The sequence below is a fragment of the Echinops telfairi genome, unplaced genomic scaffold (assembly GCF_000313985.2).
Source record: "Echinops telfairi isolate 266 unplaced genomic scaffold, ASM31398v2 ScPeMD7_2291;HRSCAF=2852, whole genome shotgun sequence".
NCBI lineage: Eukaryota > Metazoa > Chordata > Mammalia > Afrosoricida > Tenrecidae > Echinops > Echinops telfairi.
Window position 1 is genome coordinate 21,934,159 of NW_022106189.1, and position 10,715 is coordinate 21,944,873.

Consider the following 10,715-nt stretch of genomic DNA (forward strand, 5'->3'; position numbering starts at 1 on the left):
ACATATGGGCTAATATCAGACTTATGACCTTGGACTGGACTGGGTTGGGAAATTTTCTCAATGTTCAATTCCTCTTGCATATAAATCTTTTTCTTATACACATATGTGTGTCCATGGATTTGTTTCTCTAGTCTAACTAGACTAACACACTTCAGATTAGGGACAGTTAACTGAAAGTAAAATTCATTTGAAATCTTCAGAAAATGTTCCTGGTCATCCTCAAATGTTGCTTACAAGAGTTTAATGTTTCTGTTAAATGTGTGCCTTGAATTACATGGTATCCAAGCGCAGCAGCTGCTCCTTTCCATTTATTGCTACGGACTGTAACAGGCCATCTTCTTCAGCTTCTACTCTTTCTTGACCATTCTCAACACTTCTATTCATTGTGATTGTTCTGCCATTATTTGGTTGAAGTTGATATATATTTGAAGTTGCCCACGCCACCATATGATATGGAAGAGAATGAAGTAAGGCCCTTGTGACCCAATGAACCAAATCCTGTATCAAAAGTAGAAAATCCACCTCCCAAAGAGGGAAACCCACTGAAGGCATAGAAAAAGGATCCTGTGCCTCAGGTTCGGCTGCTATGAGACTCCCCTCAAATTTTCAATGGGTCTTCAAAGAAGTTAAATGAAAATGGGTCCTTCCACCCCCAAATTCCCTGAAGATACCAGCTGGATTACAGGATGTGAAGCCAAACTCAAATGGACTATCAAAATGACTTCCACCTCCACACCCACCTTTAATCCTTCTTTGCCATATTTGTCCCGATTTTGAGTATCTGATAACACCTCATATGTCTCAGATACTTGTTTGAATTTCCTCTCTGCTTCCTCCTGATTCTCAGGATTTTTCTCAGGATGCCACTTCAGTCCCAAATTATGATACGCTTTTTTAATATCCTCAGGGGATGCATGCCTCTGCACATGTAGAATTTCATACTAATCCACCATGTTTTAACAGATTGTTGGACTATAAATATTTTTTTGAATGCACCAAAACAGTGTCATTTATTGTTATTTTAAACAAATAACAAAGACCCAGGAGGTTGGCAGCCAGCAGCAGGGAGGATGAGATGCTGGGCAGTGCCCCCCTCAGGTCCTGCGTGGTTGGTGCTGGTGGAATTAGTGGAGGTGATTCCTCGTGCTTCCTTTCCCAAGAATGTAAATCTTTCAGGGAGCAGCCATCCTCATATTTCTCCTGTGGAAAATCTGGTGGGTTCGAACTGCAGCCTTTTAGGTTAGCAGTTCAGGGCTTAACCCACAGCGCCACCAGTGCTCCTTCTAGCAAAGTTAAGAAGCTGGTCAGAGGTGTTGAAACAGCGGTCACCCAGACACTTCACGGCAGGCCTCTGGCACCAAGTGTAGCGGAAGGAAAACAGGAAATGGACGGTAGGGAACATTGAGTGTGCTACTCAAGATGATACCTTGGCTAGTCCATTTTACTGAGCACTGAGCCTTATTCTATCAGGTGTGCTATGTTTCAGCTCTCTCTGGTGGTAGTATGGGAGGGGAAAGGAAAGTGGATTGGCATCAGGTAGGTATCTGTGATTCCCACACAGGTCATCTACTTATTAGTTGATTGGAATTAAGGTATTAAGGCAAGTTCTCATAGCCTCAGTTTCTTCAACAACAAATGATGAGTATCTATTGCCAGAGTTTGTGTTGACTTACTGCAGTGATGCTATAAAACCCTTAGAATAGAACAAGTGATTTTTTTTTCTTTTCAAAATTTTAAGATAATGATTAGAGAAAGATTTACAGAGTAGATATGTTTTACATTAAAAAATTCATAAGTTTGTTTCCAGCTCATGTATTGTAATATCCTAAATTACCATCACTTATCCCACTTCCTCCTTGTTCTAGTCCACCTTCTTTCTTAACTTTTTGTATTTGTCCTTGGGCAAATGCTGTCCTTTTGATCTCATCTGGTTGACTATTCTAACACAGAGTTAAGTTCAATTCTAGACTTGAAGTATGACTAATGATCATAGATATTTTACTAGTCTCTATTCAACCAGTACACCTGGTGCCTTTTATGATTTTGAGTTTGGGTCCATATTTGTTCCACAGAATGTAAAGAAAACCAGAAACAGAGAAAAGATTGAAGTTGCCAAGGGAAGTATTTTTTTAAATGAACTATAGTTATTGTTTCATATGCATGTGAAAGTTTGACAAGGAAAATGGAAGAGTGAAGAAAGAATTTAGGTATTTGAATGATGGTGCCCGCAGAGATTACGGAAAGTACCATAGACGGTCCAAAGAGCAAACACATCTGTCTTGAAAGAAGCAAGGATACCGAGACTTTGTCTCACTCACATGTTATCAGGAGAGACCAGTCCCTAGAGAAGGACATCTTCTTTGGTAAAGTAGAGGGGCAGTGAAAGAGAGGAAGACCCTCAACTAGATGTATTGGCCCAGTAGCTGCAATAATGGGCTCCAATATAAGAAGAAAGGTGAGGATGGTGCAATCTGTTGTTCACAGGGCCCCTCTGAGTTGGAACTGACTGGATTGCACCTAACAATAACATAGTTGTAAACCCAACTCATTTGCTGCCAGGTAAATTCCTAGTCATCACTTTGACCCTATAGGACTGAGTAGAACTGCCTCCTAAGGCTTCCATTGCTGCAAACCTTTATAGAAGCAGACTGCTAAATTTTACTCCCTCAGAGGTCCTAGTGGGTTTGAACCAGTGATCTTTCAGTTAGCAATTGAACAGCTTAACCACTCTGCCACCAGGGATTATTCTTCTTAAAGTTTATAGTAATTTTAATAATACTGATATTAATTTATTATCACGATAAAGATATTAGAAAATAATGGTGTATTAATTTTTACCCAACATATAATCATTAAAAATATTTAATTGTGATTTGTTTTCATGAAGTGGTAAAGTGCATAAAGAAAAATACTTTCCTTGAAATGTATACCATTTATTTACTTTACGTTAAAATGAGACATTATCCCTCTAATAGATATTTAGTGCAGTTATGGATTATGCTGTCTTCCTTCATTTGTTGAATAATTGCTTTATGACTGAGACTTATAGAAACCTGACTAAAAACCACCAATAATACTGTTTCTTTTCTGCTCTTCGTGTTATTTAATAAGGTGTGAAAAACAATTATATCTATTAATAAAAAGCTAACGATTTAAACAGCTGAGCAGTCAGTGTTGCTATCTTTTTTTGGCCTAGATTTTCAAGATAATCAATGACCTTTTTTATGAGAGTGAATAATTGGGCTCTCCTTTGGGACCTTGAAAATGGGAGAAATAGAAAAAATAAAAAAAGAACAAGTTCCTTTAAACATTCAGAGTCACTCACAGAGGTTCTGTATACTAATTGCAAGGTTTGCCGAAGGGCACTGTCACCTCCCAAGCTGGCTTCTGGCTTCTACTGAATGGTGCTCAGTAGAACTGGAGTTCAGAGCCAAACAAGCACCTATGCTAATAATACTTTCAAGGCATTTAAAGAAAACATTTATCAGAATCAGGATGTTTCCAAAGTGGTGTTTGTCAGCAGAGCCATTTAGATTTGTTCTAATGACAAAGAAGAAGGGAGTAAAATGAATCAAGCAGTAGTCAAACTTTTGTCTAGGTAAAGAAAGCAAATACTCAATCTGGAAATCAAATGAAGGGTCCATGTAGAGCTCAATCTATGTGGTCCCTGCAAATGTGTTTCAGCAATGAATACTAATGAATGGTCCCTTAGAACACCTAATCCCAGGGGATGGTTTCTTCATTTAGGGTAAATCAAGAAGTAAGCAAGCTGGTGAGTTTTTCTCAAAGCAAATTTTGCTCCATTCAAAAACACACTTATTCTGAGATTACATCACACACAGTATTTTAGGATGGATTCTCTAGAGAACCAAAACCAGTGATTGTATATAATGGCTCACAAAACTGGTGAGTGTACACACACACACACACACACACACACACACACACACACACACACGGTATATGTATAAATATCTACACAGTTGTAGAAGAGGGCAAGTCCTGCCCAATTCCACACAAGTCCGTGCCTGCAAAGGCAGACAGTTCCAAGGTCAGAATGTCAGATGTCAGGTTGATGATGGCTTCTTGGATTAGTGGGCACTGTGTCAAAGAACCAGGGCACTGGTCAATGAGCCAGATGCCAGATCCAGCAAAAAACAAGCACGTTTTTCCATAGCATCTACTTATATAGGAAGTAGGCTACCTCTGTAGGGAAACTTCCTTTCCATTGCAACAGGGCTGTGACATAAGTAAAGGTGTAAATTTGAAGGGCTGGTCACAGTGGATTCCATTAAGGAGTTGATTCCATTGTGTTGGTTACATCATGGAGGATTAGGCCTTAACAATCAAATCATGAGAATCTTGGTCCAGTCAAATTGACACACAATCTAGGTAGCAAACACAGGTATATAAATTCCCCCCAATACGGAAGTAACTCTAGATAATTATAATTTAATTGGTTCATGAAATTCCAATTCTGAGTACCAGAAGTATAGGGGTAAGATTTCAAGGATGACACAATAGGCTCAACACCTATTTTTAACTTGTTAGATAACCTTCGTTACCTTCCTTAACTAAAATTCAGTTATCTCAACAGAGAGTTACGTGATCAGAGATCAATGTCATGTAAAGTAAGATCTGTGAACCAGCAGCATCAACATTACTTGGAAGTTAGTTAAAAATGCAAAATCTCAACCTTACTCCACATGAGTCCAGAGTTCTGGTAGGAGGGCCAATATATCTGTATTTCAAAAAATGGGTATGTGTTTGGTTGCTAACCACAGGTTAGCAGTTAGAAACCACCAGCTATGGGATGGGAGGAAAACAAGGCATTCTACTCCTATAAAGATTTACAGTCTTGGATTAATCAGGCAGTTCTACTATATTGCGTAGGGTCAATATGAGTTAGAATTGGCTCAATGGCAGTGAGTTTGCCTTTTAAAAAAAAAAAGATGTGAATCAATAATATACATCCCAGGATGACTCTTTGGGTTTATAGCCATGTTGTTATGTTGTTAAGTGCTGTCTAGTCATAGCAATCCTATGCAAAACAGAACAAAACACTACCTGGTCCTGTGCCTATCCTTACAATTTTTCTTATGTTTGAGGCTATTTTTGCAGCCACAATGTCAATCCATCATATTGAGGACCTTCTTCTTTTTCACTGCCCCTCTACTTTACCAAGCATGATATCTTTCTCCAGGGACTGGTCTCTCCTGACAACCCATCCAAAGTACGTAAGATGAAGTCTCGCCATCCTTGCCTCTCAGGAGCACTCTGACTGTGCTTCTTCCAAGACAAATCTGTTTGTTCTTTAGCAGTCTGTGGTACTTTCAATGTTCTTCACTAGCACCACAATTCAAACACATTGATTCTTCTTCAGTCTTTATAGCCATAGGGTTATAAATAAGCTTGGTTCCTTTTATAGTTATTTTTGTTTTGTTCTATATATTTCTCCCACTCTATCCTGGACTTCTTAATATTATATCTTCCAGAGAGATTAGTAGTGGTAGCTGGACACTACCTAGTTCTGATTTCAGGATTGTGAAGACAGATGCTTTTGTGGTCCATTAGTCACTGGACTAATCTTTTTGCATATGTCTTTCTATTTTCATCTTCTTTCCTTTGGGCAGGCAGAGACCAAAAGTTGGATCTAGATGGCAATTCATGAGTTTTTAAGATCTCACTGCTGAAGGACATTAAGGTTATCCAACTAGGAGAGGAGGAGGTGAAACTATCGCTATTCTATACATTATTCTATACATTGAAAATCCCAAAAGCTCCACAATGGGACTACTTACAGCGATAGAGGAATATGGGAGAGTGGCAGGATACAAGAGCAAAAAACAGAAGTTGATAGGTTTGCTATGTACATTGGACAGGACCATGGAAATGTAGATCAAAAGGGTAGTATCATTCTCAATAGCCAAGAACAAATTGAAATATCTAGGAATATATTTAACCAAAAAATTAAAGACCTATACAAGGAAAGCTACAAGACCCTACTACAGGAAACCAAAAGTGACCTCTACAAATGGAAGAACATCCCATGCTCATGGATTGGAAGGCTCAACATAGTAAATATGTCAATCTTACCAAGGCACTTTATACGTTTCATGGTACAGTGAACCCTCGTTTATCACGGTTAATCGGTTCTAGACCCTACCGTGATAAACGAAATTCCGTGAAGTAGGATTCCTTATTTGTAAATCAAATATTTTCGTAGTTAGAGCATAGAGGACATGAAAAAACACCCTTTAGTCACCATTACACTCGTATTACCCAATTTATTAAACGAAAAAGGGAAAATACAGTAAAACATTTTGGACGTTACAATTATCATTTATTATTTATTATATTATTTATGGCATCAAGCGTGTACAGTATGAGCCAATCAGTGGCAGTAATGGCAGAGCATGCGCTGTTACGCAAAAACTGCGACAGAGTGAAGCCGCGGAAGTCGAAGCGCGAAGTGGCGAGGGTTCACTGTATATCAGAAAAACATCCCATCTCAGTCCAACTCAAGACCATAAATGTGATGCTAGTCCATAAACCCCTCTTCAAACTCATGTGGCCATATGCAATGATGTAGAATGCAGGAAGATCACAGGCCAGTGAGGGCAAAGTCAAGTGGATCCAATGGTGCAGTTCATCACAGGACTCTGGCAAGTCTCTCAGTGGCTCCATTGGGGAAGGTGAAGGCAGAGAGAGAGGGGGAGGTTCCCAGGACCCCCTTCTGAGACAGCCACACCCACAAGTAGGCACCATTAGGCTGTACTTTGGTTGACAGGCTAGACTCACAAAATTATGTAACTACCACAATAACTTAAAATAAAAATGGAAGACAATAAAACAAGGGAAGAGAAAAAAAATATATATATATACAATAAGCAGAAACTGGGGAGAGGGAAAAGAAAAGTGAAACGGAAGAGAATAAAAAATCCAAAAGAAAAAAGATAAAGAAGGGAGAATAAAAGAGAAATAGAAAAAAGAAAGCATAGAAGAAAAAGGACAAAAAGCAAGGGAAGGGAAAGAAAATGAAGGGGGAAAAAAAGGAAAGGAGAAAATTGGGACAAGAGCAGGACTTAGAGAGGGTAAACTGTGGCCTTCAGGCTACCTGGCATCACTCTCTTCCACCCAAAGAACTAACAAAAATAACTAACAAAAATGGAGAGGGTGAAAGGGTAAAGGAGTGGGATGTCTCATCTTACATGGAGTTTCTGCTAACTCATTTGTTTTCTGGAATCAGGGATTGATCCAGTATTAGCTAATGCAGGTTCAGGGGTTAGCTATGGCTAAAGTGTTTGCTCTAGGACAGCGGTTCTCAACCTGTGGGTCTCAACCCCTTTGGGTGCTGAATGACCCTTTCACAGGGGTTGCCCAATTTATAACAGTAGCAAAATTATAGTTATGAAGTAGCAGTGAAAATAATTTTATGGTCGGGGGGTCATCACAACGTGAGGAACTGTGTTAAAGGGTCGTGGCATTAGGAAGGTTGAGAACCACTACTCTAGGAGGAACTCTTTCAGATCCAGAGGGCAGCTGGGTCAGGGAGGGTCGTTATGGAAGGAGTTCTTGCCTATCCAGAGTGGCCGATGACAGACTGATTTCTGCTGTTCTGACGAGTCAGTGCTCATACAACTCTAAACAAGAAGGTGGTACTCTAGGTCTCCAATCTATGAAGATGGCATCCCTACCTCAGGAAGAGCCTAGGTATGTGAGCAAAGGGGCTGGCCACTTCTCTGCTCACCAGGAGGATTGGGAATGAGGGAGAATTCCACCTTTCTTGTTGCCTGCCATTGATGGTCTTATGATGATGATGTCAGATGCACGATCCAGAGAGAGCAAAACAGCTAGTAAGCTTTTCCAGTGTTATTGGGTGCAGCCACATCTCTGACGAAACCCCTCCTACAATCGATGGATCACATCATGAAGGTGATTACATCCTATCACAATATAAAGAATAACTACATCATTATGTAATGCCAAACCACTGATAATCAAGGGCTAGTCAAGCTGACATATAGCCTTAACCACCACAAAGCATTTTGAGCATCAGCCTTAAAGATAAAAGGGTAAAATGATAGTGGCATAGATTTACTCTACCCACAAGTCTACTTCTGGGTATTTTTACTAGATAAATATAAAATATGTCCCCCAAAGTCTAAAATGTTCATAACAACTGTATTCAGAACAACCCCAAATTGCAAACAACCTAAATGTTCATGAACTTGTGAATGGACATACAAATTATGAAGGCTGGTTAGCAATAAAAAGGAACATATTCTTGGTGAACGTAACAGCATGAATAAATCTCAAAAGCATAATGTTGAGCAAAAGAAGTCAGGCACAAAAGTGTGGGCATTGTATTATTTTATTTTTTTGAAGTTCTAGATAAGCCAAAACTAAAGTAATGTGATAGAAATTGGATCAGTTGGCTGCTTTGAGAGGAGAGTTGACAGGAGGATATAGAATGATGAAATTGTTCTGTGTATTGATTGTAGCAGTAATTACAAAGATGTATATGTTGTGAAAACTCTTAAAACTGTACAATTAAAATATGTGCATTTAATTGAATGCAAATTAAAACAAAATAAACACAATAAGGCTTCCTCATTACTATCTCAGAAGTTAAAGTGAGACCACAGTCTACCAGAACTTTGAAATATTTCATAACCTTTATTCTTCATTGTTTCCTCTCATGTGTAATTCTCCATGATGAATATCCATCCAATTTCAAAATGAGAAATAGATCAATACACTCATCTTGGGGATCAAAAGGAAGCTGGAGAAATTGGAGCATATCCAAATCTGCTCTACTAGAAAACTATAATATTCCATCGTAGATCATCATATACCATCTTCTGCCTCTCAACAGGAACTTTTTGTTTGTTTTGATTTTAAATTCTCTTGTAAAGATTTGTAAAAATTAGGAATGGTTGACCTGATATCTATTCCTATTACTGTTGCCCTGGGTTATCTAGTCATCACCTGGCATCTAATGACTCTAAGATATTATCATATTGAGTACATTCATTTAAAAACAGTCAGCACATCTTATTTGAATGCCTACTGCATATTCAGTAGGATTTTTAAAGAGATGAAAAAGGAAAAAAGTTAACATGCATTTTAGGGCTGGGAAATCTTTGCAGTCAAATATCAATTGTGATTATTATATATTGGTGTGCAGTCCCTGTCTTATACTAACTGAGAAAACTGGAACACCAAAAACCAAACAAATAAACAAACAAGAACAATTGCCATCCAGCCCATTTAGACTCCTAGTGATCATATAGGATAAATTAGAACAGCTCCATGGGGCTTCTGAGACTGTAAATCTTTAAGGAAGCACACAACCTCATCTTTCTTCCTGGGAACAACTGGTAGGTTTGAACAGTTGACCTTGCAGTTAGCAGCCCAACACAAATTCTACCATGCCTCCTTCATTGTCACACAGTGAAGGCAAATGCTTTTAAAATCACTTAATTTATTGCCACTGAGATGATATATAGCAATATACGAATCAATATTTTCTACATATACATTTTAGTAACATTGGTTTATATTCTTTGAGTTATACAATCTTTCTCACTCTCATTTTTTGAGTTGTTCCTCTTTCCTAACATAGATTATTCACTGTGCCTAACAGTTCCTATCTAATCTTTCAAGCTGTTGTTGCTACTTCAATCCCATATAGATACTTCTTAAATGGTCAGGGCAGACTATTTTTACTAGTTAAGCTAAATTCCTGTTTGGTTTAATGACAACTTTGGGGGATATTTTTGGTTTAAGATTTGAAGATTATCTCAGAGCTTCTCCAAATTTCATTGCTCCTGGAAATCTAGAGTCGATGAGAATTTGAAATTCTGTACTGCATTCTCCCCCTTTTGATAAATTTTTTTCTACAAAGTCTTTGATCAAAATGTTCAGTAATGATAACTGGGCACAGCCTTGTTCTGATTTCATGGCAAGGGAGGCAGTTGCTCTTGGGGGCAATTAACCATGCAGTCCATATCCTTACACTATTCCTATCGCTTCTGTGGATGACACATGCCTTTATTGAGGTCATTTTTGCATTTCTGGACCTAAATTCCTTGAACATAATGAAAGATTCTTCTCATGGAGTCATACTTGTGCCAAGTCCTTGTCTTATACTCACTGCCATCAAGCCAATTCTGTCTGAGACAGACCAGTATACACAAGCCAGAGTTAACATGTAAACGAGGAAACAAGCTAACAGGGGAAGGGGACTTAATGTTTAAGTGTGCTGGATAATGTTCTGTGTTTTAACATTCTAAACAATCTTATAAGATAGCGGACGTTGTTGCTGTGGTTGGTTGTTAGCTAGTGGGCTCCCACTCCTGGTGAGTTTATTTCTAATAGAATAAAATGGTGCCCAGTACTGCATGATATTTGTGGTCTTTGGTGTTTGAGTTCCTTGTTGTGATTTTTTTTGTGTATGTGTGTGCCAATCCAGCTCACTGAGAGAATCTTTTGGTTTTGGTGGCTCTCTATCAACATGATGACCTTTTCCAGTGACTGGTTTTTCCTGATGACATAGCCAATGAAAGTGAGTTGAAGTCTCATTATTCTTGCCTCCAAGGAATATTCTGGTTATACCAAGGACCTTCAACAATTTGATGGAAAAATTGAATTGACATATAATCCATTTTTTACACGAACTTGTTGAAGCCTCCTTATATTTCTTCCCTTTT

At 38.5% G+C, this 10,715-nt stretch overlaps 1 pseudogene; it reads right to left on the reverse strand.

Moving 5' to 3' along the window:
* Nucleotides 1-270: 270 nt before the first annotated feature.
* LOC101651359 lies at nt 271-953 on the reverse strand (annotated as a pseudogene).
* Nucleotides 954-10,715: the final 9,762 nt, after the last annotated feature.